A 26876-nucleotide genomic window follows, 5' to 3' on the forward strand; every position below is an offset into this window, starting at 1 on the left:
GCATGCCCCAGTTCGAAGGTGTTTGTCTGCGCTGCTGGAAGCAGCAGCCGCTCCCCTTGCCTTCCCTGAGTCTGGGACTCTACTCTGGCTTTGAAAGTGAAAGGTGGATTCATATTCTTGCAGGTGGGCTGGGGATGTGAGCAGGGCAGGGGAGAGAGTTAGGCCTTCCTGGAGAACCTGTTAGGGTCACGGAAGTTGCCTCAGGGCCCTCTGCCTTTTTTTTTTTTTTTTTTTCCTGGTCAACTTCCTGCTTTCTTGTATCACAGCCAAGCTGAAATCTTGTGGCCACATACAGAGAGGAACCTTTGTCCTTTTGATTGGCTCCCAAGATATAAATACATATCAAAAAAGAGCTAGGGTGAAATGGCTAGGGAGACGTCCACATAAGGGCTTTATTGATTTATGGAATGTATGCGACTCAATTCCGGATTGTTCTAGGAGTCACTAAGCCCTGAACTTGACTCTTATCCTTAAAATCAAAAACAAACCTCCGAGTTCTTCCTCCTGGTCTTGAATTGCTTCATTTTCATCCTGGAATCAGGCAGCATTTATTTCCTCACGGTTCCTGGAGAAGCAGAGAGCTTCACCATAGTGAGACAGAGACACAGCAGTAAGCCGAGCTCACACGCTTAATGTATTGAGGCTTTCTCCACCACCAAAGAGAAATAAAGGAAAGGTTTGAAAATTGCCCCAAAACTAAGGGCAAGTCTGCCTGATCACCACTAGTTCTTATGCACAGTATTTTGGTTGGTGTCACTGCCACATGACAAATATCACTCCGAGAAAAGCCCAGCTTGCTAAGCCATTTTCTGCAAGCGGTTCTATCTCATCCTGAACCCTTGAGTATGGATGCCGCTTTGTCATGGGGGCGGTCTCCTCCCCTGGAGGATAGTCTGCCTCCGCATTCTACCCCCGACCCCCGCCCGGTTCAAAAAGAAAAACAAGAAGGAATTTAAAAAAAAAAAAAAAAAAAAAAAAAAGAAAGAAAGAAAGGTGCTCGCTTCGGCAGCACATATACTAAAAATTGGAACGATACAGAGAAGATTAGCATGGCCCCTGCGCAAGGATGACATGCAAATTCGTGAAGCGTTCCATATTTTTAAATAAAAGGATCCAGAGGGTCCTAGAAATCTACAAGTAGAACAATATGATAGGCAGATTTGGGCCCAGGGGTCCCGCTCAAACTAAGGCACCAGCCAAGGACAATACAGGAGGTAAACTTTAAACCCCTTCCCAGATCTAGCCAATGGTCAGAATATTCTCCACAGTTGAGTGGAGAGTGTGATACGACTTTCTCATGTACTCTGGTGCCTCACATTTGACCATGTCCCCTGGAGGGGGAGACCTGGTGGCACTCAGAGGAAGGACAGCAAGTAGCCAAGAAGAGACTTGATACCCTATGAGAATATATAGGGGGGACGTAATCCCCCTCAGGAACAGTCATAGGGGAGGGGAATAATGGGAAAATGGGGGGGGGAGGAATGGGAGGATACAAGGGATGGGATAAACATTGAGATGTAACAAGAATAAATTAATAAAAAAAAAATAAATTAAAAAAAAAAAGAAAGAAAGAAAGAAAGAAAGAAAGAAAGAAAGAGAGAAAATGCCACTTTTCAGTTGGGTCAAATTTTCTGGTCAATCTTTATCAGGAAGTAAACGCTGCCACGTGACAGTTATGCCATTTTAGAATTGTTTAGGCATCAGATGACTTGCTTTTGTTATAGAGTTGGGGCCCCCACCGCCCCACACTGTTTAAGTGACAAAGTTGTGGTTGCTGGGCGCTTCCTGCCCTCCCCTGGTTTGGAATCTTGCACACTGGCAGTGAAAGGAGCCTGATGATGAGGGAAACCGAGGATCAGACGCGCAGAGCGCGAACTCAAACCCACAGGCAGCATGCAAAGAAATGATGGCTCTGATTCTAGACCTCGTGGTTCTGATATCTCAACTCCTACCGCGAGGGCGGAGGTTTTTATCTTTTCGTCTGACTTCTGGTTTGTGGTTTCGAGTCACCGCTGGTGCGCTGGTGCATCTGGACGCTGTGGGGATGGGGTGATTACGGAGGCCCAGGGCAGTGGCTCTAGTCCCTAGCAGATCGCTGTACAGCCCTTGTTTGTGTCCCAGGCTTCTTCTCCCTCTGGTCAGCCCCTTTTCCTGTGCCCCTTACCTCGCCCCTCTGAGGACTGGGGGTGGGGGGTGCACAACGGTCCCCACCTTCTATTGGGCTACGTATTTTGTGTGTTTCTGATTTCCTGCTGCCTCTTTTGGCAGCATTATGTTTTCCTCGTTAACTAGTTTCCACTATAGAGTTTTCTGATGAAGCAGAGACCTTTTCTTCATCCTAACATTATTATTTACCATTTCGCCGCCTTTTGGTTAGTGTAAAAGCAGTATGTTTCACGATGACAGTTCCACTGCGCTGCTGCTCATACTTGCCCCACTATCTTCCCTGTCCCTCCCTGCCTCCACTGGGACCCCCGCTCCGTGTGTGTGTGTGTGTGTGTGTGTGTGTGTGTGTGTGTGTGTGATTTATTCTTCTGAGCCTGGTTTACTTTTGCCTAGCATGATCTCCAATTCCATCCCTTTTTCTCCAGATGACATTGTTTTATTCTTGGCTATGGCTAAACTTTTTTGTTTTAAAATAAGGTTGAAATTTTTAAGTTGGGCTGGTGGTGGAATTGCTCTGCTCTACGTAGCTGTTTTCTCATGGAGTTAATGAGAAGTCTGGCCTGCCATGGAGACTGTGGGGAGATTGGCTCAGGGTCTAACCTAGGACCTGACACTGGGGTGTGCCAGTCACTGTTCCTGAGCTATGGAACCTTGTGCCCAGCAGACAGACTGGTGCCACTCTGCATTAGCCACCTCCAGCCTCCCCTACTCTCATAGAATGGAGCTGGTTCGGAGTTTAGTTCTTCCTTAAGCTGAGTGTGCTGGAGTTCACCTTCTCAGCAGAAGGGAGCTACGGTGCAAGAGGTCATCCACCATGATTAGCCTCCCCACGGAGGGCAGACAACGTTCTAGAACGGGGGACTGGACTCACAATCACTCGACTTCCGATGGGCATGACATCAGTGACAGCAAGACAAGACTCTATGTGCCTTTGGTTACATCTCTCTTGCTTACGTCTTCGTTAAAGATTAGAACTTAAAAGCCATTCCCTTCTGGTTCCTGAAAGCAGATTTCTGGCTCCTGGTGTATGAACTTACAACATATCTGTTTCTTTAGGAGGGATTTCCCCTAGCTGTTCTGGTGAGGCTCTTGTTTGTCTGAGCCGTAATGAGCGCTTAACCGCTCCCCCTCCCCCTCCTCCGGTTTGCTTTCAAGATACCCCGTGCTCCTTGGTTTACCAGGGATAAGAGATCTGGGAAACTTGGTGCGGGTGCTCACCTTTGGGTCCCTGGGCATGAGCACATAAGGGATGAAGTACTGACACCTTTGTAGTTGGGCTTGAGCCCTTGGCACAGGCCAGTTTGCTGGGGCTTTCTTGTGGTTTTCTCTTGAGTGAGAAATCCATCAGTGGCCAGCGGGGGTCTGTTCACACTCAGACATGGGTGACAGTGGTGCGGAAAAGAGTTTGCCCAGAATGATTTATTCTACCCTGGCTTAGAGAAATGACATTGATTCTCCCCACTGACTTGAACGCAACCATTGTCCCTTCGCCATCTCCAGGCTCTAGAAGGTTAAGACCCCCCTGTCTGCAAATGGCTGGTTTTTAAAACACGGTGCCTCCAGAGCTGTGGGTGTTTGTTGCTTTCTTTACATTTTCAGAGGCTCCTATGGAAAGAGGAGGTGAAATATGAGGGGCCAGAAGGCAGTCCTAGTCAATAGGGCTTAGTGTTTTAAAACATGGCATGCCTTGTATGTGCTTGTGTTTATACGCTTGCATGCATATGAGCACATGTGTGTCATGGTATGCTTAGAGGCCAGCGGACAACATGGGAGAGTTGGTTCCCTCCTTCTACCATGTGTCTCAAAGACCGAATTCAGTTTGTCAGGCTTGGTAGCAAGTGCCATTCATTACCTGCTGAGCCATGCTGCCGGCTCCTCTTTGCACTTTTTGCTCACATGCTCTTCCTCATGTCATGTGTGTGTATGTGTGTGTGTGTGTGTTAGTATGATTATCCTTCCCAAACCTCCCTAAGATGGTAACAACAACAACAGCAACACTTGTTTCAGGCATGGTGATGCACGCCTTTAATCCCAGGGAGGCAGAGGCAGGTGGATCTCTGTGAGTTCGAGGTGAGCCTAGTCTACAAAGTGAGTCCAGGACAGCCAAAGCTACACAGAGAAACCCTGTCTGAAAAAAACAAAATGAGAAAGAGAGACAGAGACAGACAGACAGACACACACACACACACACACACACACACACACACACACACACACACACACACAAAATTGCTGAAGAGAAAAGCAAAACTAAAACCAAACCAAACAAACAAACAGTACTTGTTTGCCCATGCCTTGTTAATCAGAAAGGTATTGTGTTTATTTTATTTTATTTATTTATTTCCAGTGCTGGCCATAGCATTCCAGTTGCCAGTAACCTTAGGCTGTGGGAGTGGCTTCCATTCTCCCCTGTTGTACCAGGTGTTTTGCAGATGGCATGGCTTTCAACAGGAGTTGCGACTTGCTATCTGAAATATCTAAATTAATTTAATTTAATATCCCTCTTCCCCACTCCCAATTAACACCATCACTGACCTATTTCCCTAGTCAGCACTTGGTGAGACCAGGTATTTTCCTCTGGGGAGAACCTCATTTTGTGTATAATGGTGGCAGAAGAATTAATTATGGATAGAAGATTCTAGGAGCTAAACTCTCTCAGGTCTACTCTCTGATCACCTGCCCACGGATGGCTGATTCTTCTTCTTTGCTCAGCTGGGAAATGCCTCCATAGGATGCGTGTAACAGCAGAGCCAATGAGAAGAAAGAAGGATGTGCTTGTGGCTTTAAAAGCTTTTCTGTGTGGCTGGGAGCACATCTCCCTGGGCTGGCTCCCAGTGTACACGTGGAAGGACCTGGCTTCATCATCAGAACCATGAACGTGGAAGGATTTGCTGTGTGTGAGGGTGTGAGCCAGAACCTCCCCTGATTGTGTGGCGCACGGCCGGTTACCTCACTGCTCTGAGTGTGAGACATCAGCCATAGCGCAGTTTCTCTTGGGGTTAAAGGAAACAGCATCAACCAGCCTGGACACAATGGCCGTGTCCAAGCAGCCGTGGTCACTTTTGTCTGAAGGGAGCAATCCTGTTCTCCTGGTCCTTATGGCAGCTTGGGTTCTGCTGCTAACAATATAGACAGACTATGTGGGGTACTCTCCTGTGTCTTTTCATACCATCTTTTCTAGGTACTTTTCTTCTGCTTCTCAGAAGCCATGATGGATGAATTCTGCCGAAATAAACAGGCACTGAAACAGGGCTTTGAATTAAACTTCAGGCTCATTCCACTGAATAAAGCAAATTCATTTATTACTAAGAATTTAACTCCAGTTGGAGCCGTCCCCTCCCCAGCACATGTATAAACACATACATTGATCTCTTTCTTTTTTCTCTTGTATTACTACAAGGATCAGTTTCTTCTGGCTTAATTCCAGGAACAACATGCCTGTCTTTTTTCATCGTTGAGGAAAAACAGTCTGAAGGCACCATAATTCCTTAAATTGGATTTCAATTCTTGATCCCCTTATAGTCAGTAAACAAAGTATTCTATGAAACATTGTGTAGGAGCAAGACACTGTCAGCCTTGCTGTCCAGCATGTTGGAGCTTTGTGGGCTGAGGCCACAGGTGGGGGAGCCCTTAGGATGGGAATGCACACCTTCACAAAAAGTCGGGGGCATTAATGACGACAGAAAAAAACACTGGGAAAAGTTGGAAAGGTTGTCTGGTAGTGAGCTGTCTGGAGTTTAGCTTGGAAAAAGCTTTGTGTGTGTGTGTGTGTGTGTGTGTGTGTGTGTGTGTGTTGTTAACTCTATTAGTGCCATGGGCAGCTGCTGCGATGCCACTTGAAAGCCTTGAAATTCCTATATTCAAATCAAAGGCACCCTGAAGTAGAGATAAAGGGGACAGTGTGATCTTCAAAGATAAGGGACTAAGACAGCAGTGGGAAATATTTTCCTGGGTAATTCTGCCTCCTACCCATTTTAAGAAACATTGAGACTGTTGCTGCCACTTCTTACTTGACAGTTACGTGGGTATGTGGGCTCTGGTCAAGCCTCGGCTGTTTGTGGATCGGATGACTGGCAGCCAGCAGAGTGGAAATGTGTTGGTTGGCTGGCTCTGCGCTTGCTTCAGGGAGTGGGTTCCTCCTTCCCTTCTCTTTCCCTCCCTTCTCCGAGCGAGCTGGTTTTCATTCTGAGAGCACACAGGCTTGGCACCCACTCACCCAAGAACTGATTAGTTCCTGAAAGCAGTGGGCCAATTGCTCACAGGAATGATGTCAGCCTTGCTCTGGGGTACATCAACTTGGATTTCTCCTGCTTTATCTTATAAAGCCTAAATTAACAGCTGGTTTGGTTTGAGTTCTCCGGGATCTGACTCAGGGATTAGAGTCTGTTCTCAAGTGAGTCAATCTAGTTTAATTTATTTCAGGTCTATCAAAAAAGATCAATCAAAGCTCTTTTGAAAGTAAAGCTGTAATCGGTCTGCACACTTATAAGTCGCTGTGTTGCAGCGCTCAGTGGAAACACTGCTCAGGCTGTGTCTAAGATGATGTATTTGAGCCTTTTCTCCCTCCCACCCCCAACTTCCGCGAGGCCTCCATGCCTCCCCTAGAAGGTTTTGAGGAAATGCTATTTTGAGAACTTTGCTGAGATGGTCACTGTGTCACCCTCCTCTGCTTCTGTTTCTTTGGCAATGCAAGGCTCCTGGTTGGATGAGCTTTAATACCCCGAGGTGAACAAGTCCAGCTTGTTTCATGTCTGTGGCTTTGCTGCCGGGCGTGGAGAGATTGGTGGGTAGAGACACACTTCAAATTCTTTCTCCAAAGCATCTTCAGAGAGGAATTACTTTTTGCAAGGCTTAAGATAGATGGGTTTTCTGTTGAGGTTGATCTTTACTTTGTGATCTGGGAACTAGAGACCCAATGCTCATTCTTTTTGCAGCGCAGTTAGAAAAATGTGTGCTGATCTGAGAACTGTTCTAGATGCACATGATATACCCAGAGAAATGCTGAGCCTAAGGAAGCAAGTGGCTGAGAGCCAGACTGCAGCCAGGCAGACCTGTCTGTCAATCCCAGCTGCACAGCTTTGGGGCTGCACCTCAGCTTCAGTTTGTACCCCAATTTCTGTTTCCTTGCCTATAAAACAGGTGCACTAAAATGATTTATCTCAAGTGATTATCGCATGAATGAAATAATACTATAATTTTTGCTTAAAAAAATAAAATAAAGCTACTTATAGGCAGCTTTAAGGAACCTGAATTCTTTCTAAAATTACATTCATTTATTCTCGGTCTGTCTGTCTGTCTGTCTGTCTGTCTGTCTCTCTCTCTCTCTGTGTGTGTGTGTGTGTGTGTGTGTGTGTGTGTGTGTGTGTGTGTGTGTGTGTCTGTACACAGGTGTAGCCCCACCAGCACGAATCATTTATCAGCTTAGGAGTTAAGAGCACTGACTGATTGGATTCCCAGAACCCTATGTGTAGCCCACAGCCATCTGCAACTTTAGTCCCAGGGACCCTGACACCTCTTCTGGCTGCTGACACCAGGCATGCATATGGTACACCGACATACATGCAGGCAAAACACACACAGACATAGAATAAGTACAAATTAGAAAAAAGAGAACTCTTTGTGCAGGGCAGTTAGGTGTCCGCTGTGCCTTGCCTGTTAGTGATGAGGCACAGTTGGTTGGAACCTAATGCCAAGCAGAAGAATCTGCAGTTCTGAGTCCTGCGTTTTGTTCCGAGTCCTGTCTCATCTCAGTTCAGGAGGCAGCATTCATCTATCCCAAACAGCCTAGATTGCAGTCCGCCGTCTCCTTTATGGCTCCTTCTGGAGACAGGCCAGCTGAGCGCCCACCTTCCCTGGCCCCATGTTTTGAAGCTGGGTATGACCAGTCAATGACTCTAGCCTCACTGTTTCAGCTATGAAGGGGGCTCAGTCCTATGTGCGGAGTGTGTATTTAACAGATGGGAAAGACCTTACAGTTTTGAGGTCTTTTCTCTCTTTTTGTGGTTGGGTTTGGTTTGTATTTTTGAGACAGGATTCCAATGTGTAGCCCTGGCTGTCCTGGAATTTTCTCTGTAGATTTGGCTTCCTCAGACTCATAAGATCTGCCAGCCTCTGACCCTCCAGTGCTGGGATTAAAGGTGTGTACCACTATGCCTGGCTTGTGTGTGTTTATGATGTGTGTGCACATGTTGGTGTAAGGTTTTGCACATGCATGCTGTGGGCCATGTGTGGAGGTCAGAGAACAGCCTTGGGTATTGGACCTCACCTTTCACCTTGTTTGAAACAAAGTCACACTAACGTGTACACGAGGCTAGTTGACCCATGAGCTTGTGGGCCTTGGCCTCTCTCTGCCTCTTGTCTCACTCTAGGAATGCTGGGATCCCATGCATACATTATCGTGTCCAGCTTTGTATGGGTCCTAGCATTTGAACTCAAGTCCTCACACTCAGACAGTTAGCACTTCATCCATTTAGCTCCCTAGCGCGAGGGTCCTTGGTGGCCCTTGTTTTATACAGGAACTTAGCTCTTGCTTTTCAGCCGCAAGAATGAGAAAGTGAGAGAGTGAGCAGGTCAGATGGGACATTTTATTTGAGTGTTTAACATGACCAGTTTCTGTATCATTCTATGTATTTTTCAATCCAATGTTCACAATAATGTTGTACATCAATTCTATTATACAGTCTTTTTTTTTTTGTCAACTTGATACAAGTTAGAATTATTTGAGAAGAGGAAATTGTAGTTAGAAAATGCCACCCATATTTTGGTCTATAGACAAGTCATTGGGGAGTATTTGTCTTGGTTAATGATTGATGTGGGAGGGCCTGGCTCACTGTGTGTGGTACCATCCCTGGGTGGATCCTGTCCTGACATCCCTTCTCGATGGACCACAAATTGTGAGATGAAGTAAGCCCTTTTCCTCCCTAGGCTGCTTTGGGTCATGTATTTTATCATAGCAATGGAAACCTCATTAAGACATATACAATGATAAAGGTGAGCTTTGGAACTGCTGAGGAACAGGTGGCTAGCAATGGCTGAGGCATAGCCTCAGTGGCTGAGGTGTGGTCTGAGAGGCTGGGGCGTTTCCTGAGTGGCCGAGGCGTGGTCTGAGAGGCCGAGGCTTGGTCTGAGTGGCTGGGGCGTGGTCTGAGTGGCTGAGGCGGGGCCTGAGAAGGCTGGGACGTGGCCTGAGTGGCCGAGGCGTGGCCTGAGTGGCCGAGGCGTGGCCTGAGAGGCCGAGGCGTGGTCTGAGTGGCTGAGGCGGGGCCTGAGAAGGCTGGGACGTGGCCTGAGTGGCCGAGGCGTGGCCTGAGTGGCCGAGGCGTGGCCTGAGAGGCCGAGGCGTGGTCTGAGTGGCTGAGGCATGGTCTGAGTGGCTGAGGCGTGGTCTGAGTGGTCGAGGCGTGGCCTGAGAGGCCGAGGCGTGGTCTGAGAGGCTGGGGCGTGGTCTGAGTGGCTGAGGCGTGGTCTGAGTGGCTGGGGCATGTTCTGAGTGGCTGAGGCATGTTCTGAGTGGCTGAGGCGTGGCCTGAGTGGCTGAGGCGTGGTCTGAGAGGCTGAGGCGTGATCTGAGTGTCTGGGGCGTGGTCTGAGTGGCTGAGGCGGGGCCTGAGAGGCTGAGGCGTGGCCTGAGTGCCCGAGGCGTGGTCAGAGAGGCTGAGGCATGGTCTGAGTGGCCGAGGCGTGGTCTGAGTAGCTGAGGCGTGGCCTTAGAGGCCGAGGTGTGGTCTGAGAAGCTGAGCAGGGTCCTGTTGTGATGTCAGGGCACAAACCCAGAGGGAAGGGAGAGGCTGTTGTGGGAATAGTTTTATGCTTACCTTTCTAAATCCTGGATTCTGAAGAATAGGCCTTTTTCAAGCAATCTAAAGGTAGGTTCCCGTGTCTCCCAGAGGCCCAAAGGTACCCCTCCCCCCATAAAACAAGGCCTACTATGTGTCTGGCCATTTCTGGATTGCTCCTCTGGCGGGAGTGATTGGGGCCTCCCATAAACTTCACCAGTTCATATGACTTCAACATTGGTGTACTGAGTGTCAGGCTCAGGCCCAGCTCTTTAGACCCCACCCCGTCCTGTGGGGTTACCCAGCAGGAAAAAAAAAAAAAACCAACCAAACCATTTTAGGAAGTCACATGCTGGGTTTCCACTCTGCCTTAGACACTAACTGAATTCATTTTCTCCTTTACTCTTACTTGGGTAGAAAGGAAAAACAAAACAAAACAAAACAACGATAGTGCTAGTAACTGTGGCACGTCCTGTAATGGGAAGTTTTTCACTGACGTGCCTGTGAGAGTTTTTGGCTTCATCTTCGGGCTCGAATGCAGCACCAGGCCTGCCTTGAGTGTCTGCGGAGCCTTTGATGCAGGTAGACCAGATTATAAACAGGCGCGTTGCTATGGTGAGGGTGGCAGTCCTCGCCTGCTGTGGGTAACCTTTCCCACCTTCCTGGACACTGCTTTAAAGCACAGCAGCGTGATAGTGCTTCGTTTTCTTCAGACTGAGGTGTAGGAGATGAATTTGTGAGGACATGGAGAGCTCAGTTCTATTGTGACAGTGCCTTATGGAGGCGACTTGACTTTCTTAGCAGATGCAGCAGTTTGCAGATTTATTGATAAATATATTTTCTAATGGGTGGAAGGTATAGTGGGGGTGGTAGGCAGACGGCTAGGCTTTCTCCTTGTTCTTTGTCTTTTCCTGAGCATTTCTATGAATTTGTTGGCTTTGATGCCCTGCATCTCTTACAGAAGTCATTGTTTTTGGTAGCATGTTTGCGTTATCCCTAATAACATCAAGACAACGGCTTGTGCCTCGGAGCTCCTGCCTCTGGCTCACAAGAGTGCTTTCTCCAGGGCACTGGGCACATAGTGATAGGGATGGGGACACTTACTATGTTTTACAAATAACCAAGCTAACTGAGATGAGGCCCACCCATTTGTTTATTCCTGTTTCTTGAAGGGACACATCTGTTTTGTTTGTTTTCCAAGGCAGAATTTCTCTGTGTAACAGCTCTGGCTGCTCTGGAACTCACTTTGTAGACCAGGCTGGCTTTGAACTCACAGAGACCCACCTGCCCCTGTCTCCTGAGTGCTGGGGTTAAAGGTGTGCGCCACCACTCCTGGCCTGAAGGGACACATTTTGTGATAGCCTTCCATACCTAAGCAGTTCAAGCCAGCAACTTCCATTTTCTCTCCTACCTTTCCTCACCCTTTGCCTCTAGCCCCACAGTCTCAGAAGCTTGGTAACCGCTGAGTTCATCCAATCCTTTGGTCATCCATATTTCTAAGCCTGTTTCTCACTTTTCAAATGGGATGATGTTCCCTTGATGGTTTTGGTAGGTAGTTTTTAATGCCAAAAGGACCAAAGATTGATGGATGGTGGTGGTGGCTGTCATGGAGACCAAGGCTACTGAGCTCTCTTCCAGGATGGCACATCTACCATCCAGCATTGCATTGTCTTTGGGGGCAGGGGTGGTGGACAAGGACAGGCTGTGTCCCTCCCTGGTGGGGGCCTCTGTCAACATGTGCAGCCACAGCCCACCTTCCCTTCCTGGGCTTTTCTGGGGAAGAGAGAGTGGAAGAGGAATGGGGCTCTGTCCCTTGGTCCCACATAAGTGTGGCTGTGGCTTTGTCCTCTGAGTCCCAGGGAATCTTAGAGAAGCTGGTACAAGCTGCACCATACAGGCCACAGCACTGTGGAGGGATGAGATTGTACAGCGAGTTGTGCTGGAGCTGGCCTGCACAGGGACCCAGGCACGGGCTGCTTGGACCTACAAGTATTTCTGGAGGATACCCTTACACGCTCAAAAGCGTGTTGAAACAAGAGCCGTTCACTCCTGGCTCTGTTGCCCGGGCAGGATGCAGTCTCCAGACAGCCTGTTGTTCAGGCTTGGGATTCAGACCTCTGAGGTCTGGGGAGGGGGCAGAGGTGCGACTGGTCTAGACCGTATGCATGGCATCCATGCCAAGCTCTGCCCGTCTGTTCCCTCAGGTGTGCCCAACTGGTCTCGGGCAGCTTGGAAAGCAGGGAACCTGTGTCAGTAGCACAGATGCCATTCTACACACCACCCTCGCCTCTGCTTCCCAGCTCTGGGAGGGAAATATGCCCTCTGGGAGACACCCAAACCCCACAAAGGGAGCTTTGTTAAAGCTGGAGGTGAGAATCTGTGGGCGTTAGGACTCCTGGGTTCGAGTTCCAGCTGCCTGCCAATCGCCTGGATGCTGGGCTAACATTTCTGGAACCAGAAGCAGTGTGGCCTGCCCAGCAAGGCCCTCTGGGCGCTAAGGTTGCATTTCCTCTGCCAAAGTGTGGCGCTCCTGGGAGGAGACAGTGCTGGATAGAGGGAGGGAGGGCGGGAGGTGCTGGGCTTCTGGCCCCTGGAGCATCCCAAAGACAGAGTTGAGAGCTGAGCTCTCTGAGATCCTGGAGTGCTGTGCTGTGCTGGCGACCGACGCTTTCTGTTTGCTTTCCTCTCGGGTCACATCCTTCCTACTTTGTTCCAAACTAAGATTTGTTCTGGGTCCTGTGTCGTCCTTATATAGTGAAGCAAGTCTCCGGGCCTGGGAATGCTCTACATCAACAAGTGTGGTGTTCTGGCTATGGACTGTGTCCCCAATTGGGCTTCTGTCCTTACATGGTGAGGTTCCTCAGGTACACCTGGACTCACTGGTCCCAGGAAGTTGTCCTATCGAGCATTTGGACAGAGAATGGGCAGGCAGAACCTGTCTCTTCCTTCCTTCCTTTTGTGACTTTAACAGCTCTGTGAAGATAGAGAGAGACCAAAGGCCTCACCCATTTAAAGTGAATTTTAATGTACTCAGAACTGTGTAGCCATCTAAGTACAGAACAGATCCTCCATCCCACTCTGTGCCACAGTGGATTCACCTATAGTCTTAAAAATGATCTATTTATCATTGTGTATGTATGCATGGTGTGTGTGTGTGTGTGTGTGTGTGTGTGTGTGTGTGTGTGTGCAGGCGAGTGTGCCATGAGTGCAAATGGAGGTCAGAAGGCAGCGTGGCACAGCCAGCTTCGCCCTTCACTCTTAGCCTAGGAACTGTGGACCCAGCTTGGGTTTCCAAGCTTGCATTGCCCCTCGGCAAGTGCCTTTACCCACCCAGCTGTCTCGCCCGCCCGGATTCACCTGTTGTTGCCATTGCTTGTGAGCGTTGCGACTCAATGGATGTGTGGTCGTTTGTGCCTCGATCCTTTTACTCTGTGTTTTCAAGGTTCGTCCACGTAGCACCATTAACAGTATTTGGCCAAATAATCCATCACAAGCTACGTTTCTTGTGTTCACTCACACGTTTATTCACCCACTCACTCATCCATCCACTCCTCCTCCTGCTGAGTACCGCTGTGAACATGAATGCAGTCTCTGATGCACATGAGCTTTTGTATCCCCTGCGCACATTCTTAGGAGCGGAATTGCTGCATCATGGGATAACATGCTTAACTTCTTGAACAACTGCCAAACTTTTAAAAAATGAATCTGTGACGCCCCAGTCGTGTTAGACAAGACAGTAAGAAGTAACAGAAGCCGTATGCAGGTTGCTCATTAGGAAAACTCCTCCATCATTTTTACTGAATGACCCCTTTCTCTTCCCAACACACACATTCATTTCTCCCAGTATTTTATAATTCTGCCTGTAAAGTAATCACTTAGGGGCTGTTAGAAAAGGAAAGCCACGTCTCCTCTCTAGCTCCCAGGTGACAGGTGAGATTGGTTGTGTAGACTAGAAAGAATTTACAGGCAGGGTGGACTGTCATATAAGGAAGCCTTATGTGAGTGAGGGTGGATGGAGGCTCAGGACTTGGGTGGTATGAGAAACCTGTTAAAAAAAAAAACAAACTGGATTTACATCTAGGGTGGAGAAGAATGGCGCATAGTCAGAGTGTGGCTTCCTTCTTTGCCCGGCGGGCGAGCATGGCTACCCACTACTAAGGCAGGTGCTAAGTGGTTCTGGGTCCTTGGCTACTGGCTAGTGTTTGGTGGTTTGTGGCTGTCTTTTGCTTCACTGTGGAGCTGAGAGGTTGCCCTAGTTTACCCAATTCTTCAGGCACCCAGGCCACAGGGAGAAGGGGGAACTGGGAGTAGAGAGACCCCACCGTGCGTGCTGGCGCCTGTGAGGTACCCATGGGATTCTCTCTGTGCCAGGAAGCTTGGAAAGATTCCTTTTATCTGGCTGCTCTGTGATGCGACAGGTCTCCCACGCCCGCCACCGCCTGCGTGTTGGTTCACGCAGCCTTAGAGGGCTGCGGGGACACCCTACTCCCCAGTCTCTCCTTTGCTTGGTCCCATCCACCGGCTTCCTAGAGTGTTGGCTGAACCTTCACATCCTGCTCTGTCCCTCCCTCTCCTCCCCTTGATGTTGGTCCCATAAAGGGAGGGGATGTCTATCATAGATGTTTCTTCCTCGTCTCGGGACTCCAGAAAGACTGGTGAAAATAAATGAGTTACTGAATTGTACCCTCAATTCCCAGTGATGTAGGGTGCAGCTGGGAACCCCTAGGAGTGGATAATTCTTTGTCCTTTCTATCCCATCCCCTCTTCCTTCATTGGGCAAAACTGTTTTCAAGGTAAACAAAACAAAACAAAACAACAAAAAAGATTCAATACTTTGCATAAACAGTGGGTAGCATGGCCATGGGCCCCGTCTCCATGACTCTTAAATACCATCCCTCTGCTTTCCAAGGTGGGCCAAAGTGTCTAGAGACTTCCGGGGAGCAGACTGAGAAGGAGGAAGTCTACCACAGGACTCCTGGCTTTAGAGCTCTTGATGTTCTGTTGCTCCTGGGGTGAAAAAACATAGATAAGGGGCACGGCACAGAGACATGGCATACTTATCCAGATGCTCTGGGCCCTGCCAGCCATGCCTGTTACAACACCAGTAGTTTCGTTGTGTCTCTATGGTGAAGTGACAGAGGGAGTGGAGTGCCTTAGAGGTGAAGACAAGTTTAGGGTCCAGGTTCTAGGGGTAAGCATCTCTGTAGCTGTGCAGGGTAATCTCTCCCCTCCCACACTGCAATGAAAACCCTAGGTTCCTCAGAGCTATTAGAATTTAGCTTGAGGAGTAAAGTTGGACAGCGGTGGGGGTGGTGGCAGCTGTGGCTGTGCGGTGACAGTGGTGGGGCGGCAGGTGTTTTGCTCTGTCATGATTATAGTGTAAAGGGTGAGAGGCAGAGGAATTGTCTTTGCTCCTACAGCTTTGGTGAGACTCCTGCTCCTGTCTCATTCCTCACAAAATGAGGCCTTAGGACAGCTACCTGTCAACCCAGCCACTACCTGCCTCCATCCATGCGAGGACATTAGCTGATCTAATCACAGCGTGGAGCATGGTGACTCCTCAGCAGAGGTGGCAGCACAGGGAAGGCAAGCAACTTGCCCAGTGTCACACAGCTGTGAGGGGCTAGATGGGGCTTTGGGCTGAGGCTTGTGTGTGAACCGCTGGCCAGTGACCACAGTTCCTCTACCAGTGATCGTTTATTCTTTTGTAACCATGAAATGGTTTCAGTTTGGTAATATTGGCACAAACCTGATTTAAAACATTAATCACCGCAGCATTTCTATCAAGTTAGGGTTGGCCTAGCTGTGTCCAAGCTCATTTCTACTGCTCACCCCACTTGGAGTCCCCTGTAGATATGAACTAATTATTCTAATTATCTCTGTTGGGTCTGCTGTCATTCTGCCTGTCCCCACGGGAACTCCCCGAAAGTGGACACGAGGCTTTGCCTCTGCATGTGACCTTCTGAGCAGTGAGGCCCTTGCTGGGGGAACCCCATCTGTTCAAGGCCTCACAATGCACTCAGTGGTCCCATGTAGTAGCTGTGTGCGTTCCACACAGTTAAGCAGGTGGCCTTTCGGAGACCCCGAGGCTTGCACGGAAGCCCCATCTCCTGATTTGCAGGACAGGCAGGAGGCGCCTTGTAGCGCATTAGGCGTGGGGCCTGAACAAGTCTGCATGCTGCTGGTGTCTTTGTGAGGAGCTTCCGAGCCCTTGTTATCACAGAATAGTACCTTGGCTTCGAGGGCGCCTTTCTTCCTAGAAGCTCCAGGCACTCTGCAGACACTGTATCAGCGTGCTTTGTGGAAGGAGGGGAGGAGGCTGCCCGTGAGGTGATGGCTTTGCCCTGTGACTTGAGTACAAGCGAAGGTGTTGCTGTTGTTCTCGTGGTAAGGATGGAAGGAAAACCCAGAGCCCTACGACTTAGTTACTTGTCACAGAAGTAAGGCCTAGACAGAAAACACCTCAGTCTAAGTAGTTTACGTTCTAGAATGTGTTACTCCCTAGTGGATGTGAGCTACGGCTCTGGGGAGCCATGACCATCAGGTCACTGGTCGTTTTGGCCACTTCGGGTCTGTCTATAAGTACCCGCGTCTATACTGTGTTTGATGTAGAAAGACAACACCAGCAGGATTTTTGGAGAGGCTAAGATGAAATTAGGAAGTGTGGGACCTACTGCTGGCTCCTGGCTTTCCCTACATGGGGCCTGCTTTCTCACGTATTAAGAGGGACTAGGTGGTCACTGTGTGTGGCTCCTGGGAGGTGAGCCCTAAGAAGTCTCTGCACAAGTTCTGGGACAACTTAAGGTGGAGCTGCTGGAAAGTTAGGCTGTTCCCCAGGGTCCTGGAGGCTGTGAGAAGCCCTGCAGTTAAAGTAAGTCTGGACAGCTTCTTGGAGGGTGGACAGCTGCACCCTGGAGAGCACAGAGCTGTTTGAGCAGCCTTTCAGACCCATGGCGAGTCTCACCTGTCTTCCTTCTGGGAACAAGGAGTATCACCAACTTAGGTGAGAAATAGCGCCTTGTGGGTGCTGGTTCACTGCTGGGTGCATGGACCTTCCCTCTAAGCTCTGGAGGAAGATGGAAAAAGACCCACATGGATTGAGGCTTAGGGCCTTTGGCAAAGAGAAGTAAGGGTGGCTGGAGAAGCACCCCCTTAGACCTATTCTGTTTTTAGCTCAGTCCAGCGCTTGATGAACAGCAGACAAGCGTACACTTTCTCATGAAGTCGGCTTTGTTTGGATGAGTCTGCCCAATTGTAGGCTAAAGGAAGCATTCTGAACGCATTGAAGGCGGAGCTAGGAGAATCGACGATGCTTGCCAAGTCAGCCATAAACACACTTCTGCTGTAGTAAGTCAAGGGGCTCTTGAATGCTATTGAGTGACTGACTGGGAGGGCTTGGCACGAGTCAGTCTCTTCCCCGTCAAGGTGAGGAGTCTTAGGCCTGGAGAAGCGGAGTGACCTGCGTGAGAGGCCAGAGTTAACCAGTGGCCCAGAGTTGATGAAATAGTTCATAGCAAGACGCCAATGCTATTTAATCTGCCAAGTGGTATGAGGATGATGGCTTTCCTGGATGGTGTGCTGCTATGTTTGCTTAGGATGGCCTTGGCAGTGCTGCTGTTGTCTTAGCACTGGCAAAGCATCATTTGGACCCGGAGGGGAGGCTAGAAGACACAGCACACGGCATGCTGCATGGATTCTTGAGCTCTGTCCATGCAACCCATGGCCGAAGATAAGCTGTGGAGACCCAGGCTAGATAGGCACATCTCTTTCTAGAAATCTGACGTGCTGGCGTGCTAGGTCTCCTCCAAATACCTCTCTACCCTTCACCAGCCACCTCCCAGCTGGCTACTGTACTTACTACTCCCTGGCTAGAGTCTCTGAGGTTCTTAGGTGTCTTTAGTTCCTTATGAGCTCTGATTCAGCAAGCACTATTAGCAGGTGCTTTTGGAAGGCTCTGGCTCCTCTGGAGCTCCCCCCACCCACCCCTGCAGTGCAGCCACTTGGGGGACAGAAGGTTTCCTGTACCCTGTGTGTGTATTGTGGGCATCTATTCCCTTCCCTGCCTCGCCCTTGGCATGTGCTGGAGGGCAAGAGAGCTGCTACAGACTGTCTGAGGGCTCTAGTCTTCTCGTGGCTTCTGTGAAACCAGGGCCTAAAACTTTTATCATCACTGCTGCCCAGGTGAAAGACTTTCATTTGGCTGTGCTGGTCCGACAAAGACTATTTTATTTATGTGTTTCCAGGCCCTTAAAAATTCTTTTAGGGCACATCAGTAGGGAGTTAATAGAAACTTTGAAAGAAGAAAAATGCCTGCAGGGTTTGTAGAACCCCAGCCTGGCAGCCTGGAGCTCAGTGCTGTTAGCGGGTGCGCCAGGCTCAGAGCAGCTGCCCCATCAGTGGAACTTTGAATCATTAAGTGCTCTCCCCTCCACCTTTTCTGTGGCAGAGGGAAGGGTGACTTAACTTTTCTCTGGGCTTGTTAGCAGGTTCTGGAAAGGACCTGTGGTCTTTCCAAATAAGTCTTCAAGGTCTGGGAGGACGACTTAGTTAACAGGAAGTTTTGCTGTGCAAGCAGGAGGACCCGAGTTCGAATCCACTGAGCCGGTGACCCCAGTGCTGTGTGGTGGGTCCCTGGAGCTCACTGTCCCACCGGCCCCCCCAGTGCTGTGTGGTGGATCCTGGAGCTCACTGTCCCACCGGCCCCCCCAGTGCTGTGTGGTGGGTCCCTGGAGCTCACTGTCCCACTGGCCCCCCCAGTGCTGTGTGGTGGGTCCCTGGAGCTCACTGTCCCACCGGCCCCCCCCCCAGTGCTGTGTGGTGGGTCCCTGGAGCTCATTGTCCCACCGGTCCCCCCAGTGCTGTGTGGTGGATCCTGGAGCTCACTGTCCCACCGGCCCCCCAGGGCTGTGTGGTGGATCCCAGAGCTCACTGTCCCACCGGCCCCCCCCAGTGCTGTGTGGTGGGTCCCTGGAGCTCATTGTCCCACCAGCTGAAATGGTGAGCTCCAGGCTTTAGGGAGAGACTTTAAAAAACAAGGCATAGAGTTACAGAGAAAACAGCTGACATTGGCCTCCAGCTTTCACATGCACATAATGGGTGTGCAATCTCATGTGCAAGTGCACACATGTGATCATGTACACACCCACAGACACACACACACACACTATCAACAACAGAAAAGGAAGCTTATAGAGGGTTGTATAGGAAGTGGTTGTGTGGGTTCCTCAACTGAGGAGCGGATCACCGCGGAGGATACCAGTTATTACCAAGAAGACTTTTCATTGTCTTTGGTGTGAGAACGGAGATGTGATGATACCCATCTTTGAGGAGGAGCCTGGGAGTTTCCTGGGATGCCAGCTCCTGTGTGAAGGAAGAGAACAGTAACCGAAGAAACAATTGGTTTTATTTAGCTTCGTATGAGACCAGTGGTAGCTACATGTTTCCAGCCATATGAATACACCTGCAGTACCTGTTGTGGGCTAGAAATCTGTGGCGTGGATGAGTGGGGACAGGCTTCCTTGCTGTTCCTTGGGACTGCTGGATGCAGCGTCTTAGTGGTTTTCAAGCATAGGGGATTTGTTCCTCAGGGGCATTTGTCAGCATTTAATGATGTCTGGATCGTCAGTCTTAAGGACATGCTGTTGGCGTTTGGTAGGCAAAGGTTTGGGGTACAGCTGATAGCCCCCCTGCCATGGATCCACCTTCGTGGCACCAAATGATGAGAGTATAAAGGCTCAAGTAAGCCGTTGAACACCTCTAAGAGACTTCAGGAAAAGGATTTCATTTGCTTTGCAGCTCTGTGAAATTGACTTAGAAAAATACAACACAAGCGGCTGGGAGGACGGTAATGTGCTTGCTGTGCAAGCATGAAGGCCTGAGTTAATATCCCCAGCACCCAATGTTAAACAAACAGGCAACAAAGCTGGTCAGGATAGCACGCACCTACATTCTCAGTGCTGGGGATGGGGTGGAAGGAGTATAGAGGAGGTTCAGTAAGCCTGTGTGGGCAAGCATACCTGTACAAGCATGTGCACATAGCTACACACACACACACACACACACACACACACACACACACACACACACACACACCCCACACACCACTTAATTCCTCCATTTAGTTGAAGGGTGCAGAGTGGAGGAGAAATCAGTAGTTGTGTTCCTTGTAAACAATTTGGTAAGTCTGTTTTGCTAATTTCTAAACCTCCTCCTGAGCCTGGACTCTTGGGGTGTGTGTGTATGTGTGTGCACATGCACAAACTAGAAGTTATATTTCTTTATTGAAGGAAATTCATTCTTGGATTCTCACTGCATCGGAGACTTATGTAATGCGATGCAGAGGCAGGCCTGATTATGTATGGGCAAAGTACTTGTGAACAATGTCTCTATTGTATAACGCACAAAACAAGCCTTTCTTCCACAATGGATGTGCCAGCTGGCCTTATCCAATGAGAGCCCTGTCTCTGTCCACCCCCCTTCTTCTCCCACCTTTGAGAAAACATTATTTGTTGTGGCCAATGTGTGATCAGGTCTTGACTTGGGCTTCTTTTGATGTCCTTTCTCTGTAGGATCTCACCTCCCTGTCCCCAGAGATCCTTTGGTTGCCAAGACATTTGTTTCTTGCCACCCATGTGGTGCCAGTTGTGACTCTTTGGTGATGAGCTCCCCCCCACCCCCCAACACAGCACAGGCAGTGCATGGGGCCACTCCTCTGTGATTGCACTTGAACTCTCTTGAGTTGCTTTTGGGCTCAGGACTAATGATTGTCTCCATTCCGTGTTCTCGCGTCCATCTCTGACTCCTTTTCCCAGCCACGGCTGTTTGTTTGTTTGTTTGTTTGTGTTTAGCCTTGTTTCTTGTAATTTTACCAGCTGCTTCACGGACAAGCAGAGGAGGCAAAGGGACTCATCTCTCAAGGTAACCTACCTTGTTTGGGCTGCTGAACATGGCAGTGGTCTCTTCTGCCTCTGAGGTCAAAGGCTGAGGTTCTCATCAAACAAGTGGGAAACCCAGGGCTCCTCTCCTGGTAGGGAGTTTGCTGGAGGTCCCTTGGGTACCAAGCATCAGCATCAGGACTGAAACTCCAGTTCTGTTTGGCACGGTACACTCACCAAGTGGCTGGGCATCCCTTGTTTAGATTTCTCTGCATTTAGTATGGAGAAGCTGCAGTATTATATACCCTTGGTAACAGGGACCATGGACCAGCTCCTTCTGTGCAGAGAAATTGTCAACCTTTCAAGGTTGAAAAGATCCAGCCAAGGCCTTGGCGCTGTTGGGATTTTCCAGGCTGGAAACTTATTGTGTAGAAGTGGGAAGTAGATTACCCAAGACCTGTCAAGATGCTGTGTTCTTGTGGGTGAGATGGTATCCCACCAGTTTGTTGAAGGGGCCTTACTTGGACTTCTGCATTGAGAAAAGGAGACTCTGGGGGCAGGGGCGAGGGGTGCCTCTAGTCAGGAGGTGGGAGCTGAGGATCTGTGGGAGGGTGGAAGGGTCTCTGTAGACTGCAGATGAGCCATATACTTGTCCTTGTCTGCAGAACATGTGATCCAGTGTGCCTAATCTATGCACACTAAGTACTAACCCCGCAGACACCTGATAAAGTGTAATTTATAAATTAGGTTCAGCAACAGGCCAAGAGCAACCATAGTGAAACAGAATAATTATAATAATACACTATAGTAAAAGTTATTTAAAGCTTAGAAATTATGTCTGGAATTTTCCATTTAATAACTCTGGACCATGGCCAACTGTGGTCACTGAAACTTCAGAAAGTGAAAAACACAGATAAGGGGACAGAGGTGTTTCTATCTCAGGATGCTGTGGTGGATTGTTGGGGTGAGGAAGCTAAGGTGTGTGGCTCTGTGCTTCTCCTATCCCTGCAGAATATGCAGTCAAAAGGACAGTGTGCTTTAAGGCCCTGGGTCTTTATTCAGATCAAGAGGGTCATGGGGTCACCAACCAGAGATAACAGCTGGCTGCAGTGAAAGAATTCTCCTTTCAGAAGCCTCACTTCTTACAGCAAGGCTTCTCTGTCTAGAGCTGGGATGGCGTGTCTCCTCTCCCAGCTGTGATTTACCACATGTCTGGAGACAGCAGACACGGGACTTCCCACACTGTAGTTGGAGTGTACTGTTGGAGTGGGCCTTTGCATAGTTGAGCTCTTTCAGCCTGCTTCCTGGTCTCGGGAGATGTCTTCTGTATAAAGCCTCTGTTGTCCTGAGGGAGGTATCCAAGGGAAGTGGGTGGCGGGGTGGGCGTGTCTTTGATGATCCTCCAGACGTACTTCTTAGTACCTGGAAACTGATGGGCCAACCATGAATGGAAGGGGGGGTGGTTGATGGATGAGTGAGTGGGTCAGTGGATATACGGATGAATGGATCAATGGGTGGGTGGATGGACGGATGGATGGATGGATAGGTGGGTGGGTGGATGGATGGGTGGGTAGATGCATGGATGAGTGGGCAGGTGGGTGGATGGCTGTGTGGGTGAGGATCTTAGCATTCACACTGTGCTGGTGTTGTTCATAGCCTGGCCCTGCTGTTCAGTGTATCTGGTAGTGTATCATGAAGTTGCCAGCGGTGGGACCCTTCCTCCATCCCCAACAGTTGTTGGTCATGCTGTGAGTCATGATGCTGTTTCGGGAGAAAGGCTGGTTCTTAGGATGGGCCAGAGGTGAGCCTGGCACTGACCCCAGCCCTAAGGTATCGCATCGCTCTACTTCCCCCGCGCCCCCCCCCCCCCCGCCCCACAGTGGATGAGAGCTTAGAATGGCTATACTTTACTTCTGTCTCCTGTGTTCAGCAGGAGCCTGGGGTGCAAGGCCCATTCTGTCCTTCGGACACCTTTTTATCCCCAGGTGATCCTCCAGCAGAGCACACTGCTTAGTGAGTGTACGCTCTCTCCCTATTGCCCTCCCTGACTCTGGGGTTGCGCAAGGGTTTGAGATGGCATTGCTATGCATGTCCTAGGAGTTCCTGGTAGGCCAAGAAAGGTGAACTGGTCACTCTCTCAGTGTCTTCATGTTATCTAGAGATCGTTGGGCACAGAAAGAGGGAAAGGAAAATGTGAGGTGAGCTGGGAAGGACTTTTGTCTATGGTTGGTGACTTCTCAGTTTAACTTGTTTCTTTCAAGGACCTGGGCCTCCTGTCATTGTCTAAATGGTGCCTGCTGTGCTCAGAGGCTGAAGGAGGAGAGGGCTCAGTGGGTTATGGCCCTGACAGGAGGGGAGGAAGCAGACCCTTCTGGTGTCCTGGAGGAAGAACTGGCTGGGTTTGCAGAGAATGAGGATAAATTTGGCCCTCAGGGTTTGGTTCCTTGTAGAGACTTTTATTGTAAGAAATAAAGTGGAGCCCAGGCAGGGAGGCAACTTGGGAAACAGCACACTCTGTCTACAATGAGAGCCGTCCCACAAGAATTTCTCTATTTTATCCCCTTAGCCAAATTTCTGTTTCTAAAAGTGGAAAGGGGCCAGAGATAGGCTCGTTTGTTTGCTCAGTTGAGACATTGGGTTTTGTATTTCCAGCCCGTTCTCCAGGGTGTGAGCAGGCAGGGCCCAGGGGAGGGGTGCTTTGGAGCCCCTAGAGCCCTCTGCACAGTGCAGTGGTAGGTAACAGACACAGAACAGAAGGCCAAAGACCGAGTACCCAGCTACCTTCAGAGTACACAGACCTCCGACTGTCCAAACAGTCGGGTAAGCGGATCTGGACTAAGGACTGTCCCAGCCTTTTCCCCGGGGGACCACCTCTGAGTCCCATAACCACAGACTGGTTTTTCTATTTGAACCTTTTCCCAAAGCACAGTCTGCTAGAGTTAGGGGTGTTTCTTTATCCGTGTGCCTTTTGTAGCTTATCTACAGAATCATGGCGTCTAAGGCTCCAGATCTGCCCTGTGGCTAGAAACACTATATGGCTGCTGCCTCCTGCCCACCCTTAGCCGCACTGGCCTGTGCAGTTGTTCTAACCTCTTGCTTACCTGTGTTGCTGAGCTGGGCCCCTGGGCGTGTTGTCATTGGGGCTTCCCTGCCCACTTCCTTCCCACCCTGGGTACATGACAACCTCAGAGGGAGGGAAAGAGACTTTATTCAGCTAACAAGCCTTCTCCTTGGAGCTTAGGACCAGCAGATACCCCAGTTTCCCAGTCAGTTCAAGTTTCTTGGGTGATGGGTAGAGTTTCTTGGTGAATTCAAAGGCCCTTTGGAGCAGGGCTTGGCTCTTGTAGGAGCGTGTTGTGAGGGTTTATGACATCTGGCATGACTGATTTCTTCTCAGGGGCACTCTGAGCTCCAAGCATCTGCAATATATGTCCCTGATGTCCCTGTCACCGGTGACCTCATTCCTTCCCTGGCCTTGTTCTGTGAGCTGCCTGCCCGCCCCAGGCCTCTCAGGAGCTGGTTCCCTCTCCTGCCTGCTCTCTTTTGGCCAGGATTTTAACATATATCAGAGGCTGCTAGGCTAAGAGCTTGGGACTTCCCCTCACCACACTCAAAGCCTTTGATCTTTCTCTTTGGAGGTAACATCAAAAGGAAGGCTGAGGAAGACAGCCAGGCTGTGAAGTTCAACGTTCAAGTTAATAGCTTGACTGGAGGTTGTGCTGTGTGGCGACAGCATCGCCTGGCCGGAGTAAACAGTGATTCCTCCCTGGTTTCCTGGAAGTGCACTTAACATCGAAAACGGGCTTCATTTCCGTCTCCAATGAATCCGGGCTGGCTTTTCCTCTTCCCTTTCCTCAAAATGTGGAAACATGGCAGAAAGGCTGTGCCCCGGGCAGGGGGGGGGGAGGGCATCGGAGTCTCGTATGGCCCCAAGAGTGAACATGGTAAGGAAAGAGCACCCAGTGTGACCAGCGCCCTCAAAGCATTCTCCTCCCGATTCTGAGGCTTGCTGTCCTACCCTCCCCCTGACTTCCACATCTGATCACCTGTCACCACTTAAATGGATGCTTCTAAATTCTGGTGGGGTCCAGCCACTTTGGCTCCTGGCTTGGTTCTTGGGCCTGAGCAGGAGAAAGTGAATTACATTGAAAGCAAAAGTGAAAGCACCCCCCCCCCCGCCCCCAACCTCTGGCCCATGGCCTGGTCTCCGCTGAGTCTTGACAGCACTCCTCGGCAGTCTGTTTGGTTTACATTTTCTTTAATGCTTTGCCTTAGACTTTTCCGCCATTGAGCGGTTTGCAAACACCTTTGTCACGGACACTGCTTGGTGTAGGATTCCTTTGCCTGGGTGCTCTCTGGGCTGTATCCAGAGAGCCCTTTGTCGACTGTCCCTGCCCTTTGCTCTATCCCCGCGATGTCGTGTAGGCTCCTCCTGCAGCCTTTTAAATCTGGTGTCATCATCACCCCCTGGGAACACCTCTTCATGATCTTTGTCGTGACTGCGCCACCTGGACCGCTGTCGTCTGATGTGTTCAGACACTTGATTCATTTAGCTCGTCCTTTCCGTCTGAGGAGCCACAGGCTTGATGTGCTGTTCTTTTGCTTTCCAACACACATTCATCCTGAAAGCACACGTGGACGCATTGCGTATGGGGACTGCTTTTCCTTCCCCTCCTTCTTGGGGGACTTGTAGTTTGGGGTGCCTGGTATTGCAGCGTTTATGTTTATGTTCCTGAGGCTGGCTGATTTCTAGGCTGGGTTCATTGCTGAATGCAGACTCCTGCTCAGGGATGGTAGACGTCTCAGCACACAGTGATGAGGACTGACTGTGGGCACAGTGATGAGGACTGACTGTGGGCACAGTGATGAGGACTGACTGTGGGCACAGTGATGAGGACTGACTAACTGTGGGCACAGTGATGAGGACTGACTGTGGGCACAGTGATGAGGACTGACTGTGGGCACAGTGATGAGGACTGACTAACTGTGGGCACAGTGATGAGGACTGACTGTGGGCACAGTGATGAGGACTGACTGTGGGCACAGTGATGAGGACTGACTGTGGGCACAGTGATGAGGACTGACTGTGGGCACAGTGATGAGGACTGACTGTGGGCACAGTGATGAGGACTGACTGTGAGCACAGTGATGAGGACTGACTGTGGGCACAGTGATGAGGACTGACTGTGGGCACAGTGATGAGGACTGACTGTGGGCACAGTGGCATCTATCCTGTTGCTTCTCCCGCTGAGTCTGCATGTGTGCTCACATCATCCTCTTTTTTTCAAACCGTCACTCCCTTTTCCAGGTGGATATTGAAAGTGGCCTACACTTTCTCTGGGTTGAGTTACTCTCCTCCGTATGGTCTCTGCAAACTTTTGGTTGGTACAAGTCCTCCATGCTTTTGGCCCTGAAGACCCAACTGCATTCATTATACGTATCCATTTGTTACCTTATGGAAAAGGCGTCTCCTGCTACCAGTGGACCAGGATGTGTGTAGAGACTCATTAGGAAATACGAGAAGCCAACCTCCAGGGACAGATTGTCTTAAGCTCTCGGGACACATCCTGGGCAGCGAGGCAATGCTCCTGAGAGTGGCTCCCCTGGGGGAGGGGTTGCTGCCCTCCCACGTGACTTGGCTGGCAGGGTCTTCACGTCTGCCTGTGCTGAGAGCTGGAAGGGGCCATTGTCAGCTTTGTTTTGCTTCTTGGTTCATGCTCTTTAGAGGATGGTAAATTAAAGATAGCGCTCCTGGACAGATCCTTTCATACATTTAAGAAAACCTGTTGCGGCTCCCTGGGGGAGCCTTGAGGGAGAGATGAAAGGGTTTTCCAGCCTGCTCTGGAGCGCGGGCTATTCTTCTTTTAAGTAATTAAGGACTCTGTTAAAGATGAGGCATGAGTCCATTTACCTTTCTCGTGGGGGTGCCGGTTCTTTGACTGGTCCGCTCTGACCATATCCCTGTGTATCACATCCGCGTGCCACAGTGACTCCATTTTCATGGTTTCCCTTTCTCGGTGGCTGAAATCTACCACAGGAGTTTGGGGGAAATGAGTTTGGG

General features: G+C 49.8%; 1 protein-coding gene and 1 non-coding gene across 32 annotated transcripts in view; both read left to right on the forward strand.

The window, feature by feature from the left end:
• The window catches only part of Tcf7l2 (transcription factor 7 like 2), a 189393-nt gene that overhangs the window by 26830 nt on the left and 135687 nt on the right, over nt 1–26876 (forward strand). The gene's annotated exons all lie outside the window — the stretch shown is intronic.
• LOC127190247 (U6 spliceosomal RNA) lies at nt 994–1101 on the forward strand. Its single transcript, XR_007830744.1, has one exon. It is a non-coding gene; the product is annotated as a U6 spliceosomal RNA (small nuclear RNA).

The sequence above is a fragment of the Acomys russatus genome, chromosome 5 (genome assembly GCF_903995435.1).
Source record: "Acomys russatus chromosome 5, mAcoRus1.1, whole genome shotgun sequence".
Classification (NCBI taxonomy): domain Eukaryota; kingdom Metazoa; phylum Chordata; class Mammalia; order Rodentia; family Muridae; genus Acomys; species Acomys russatus.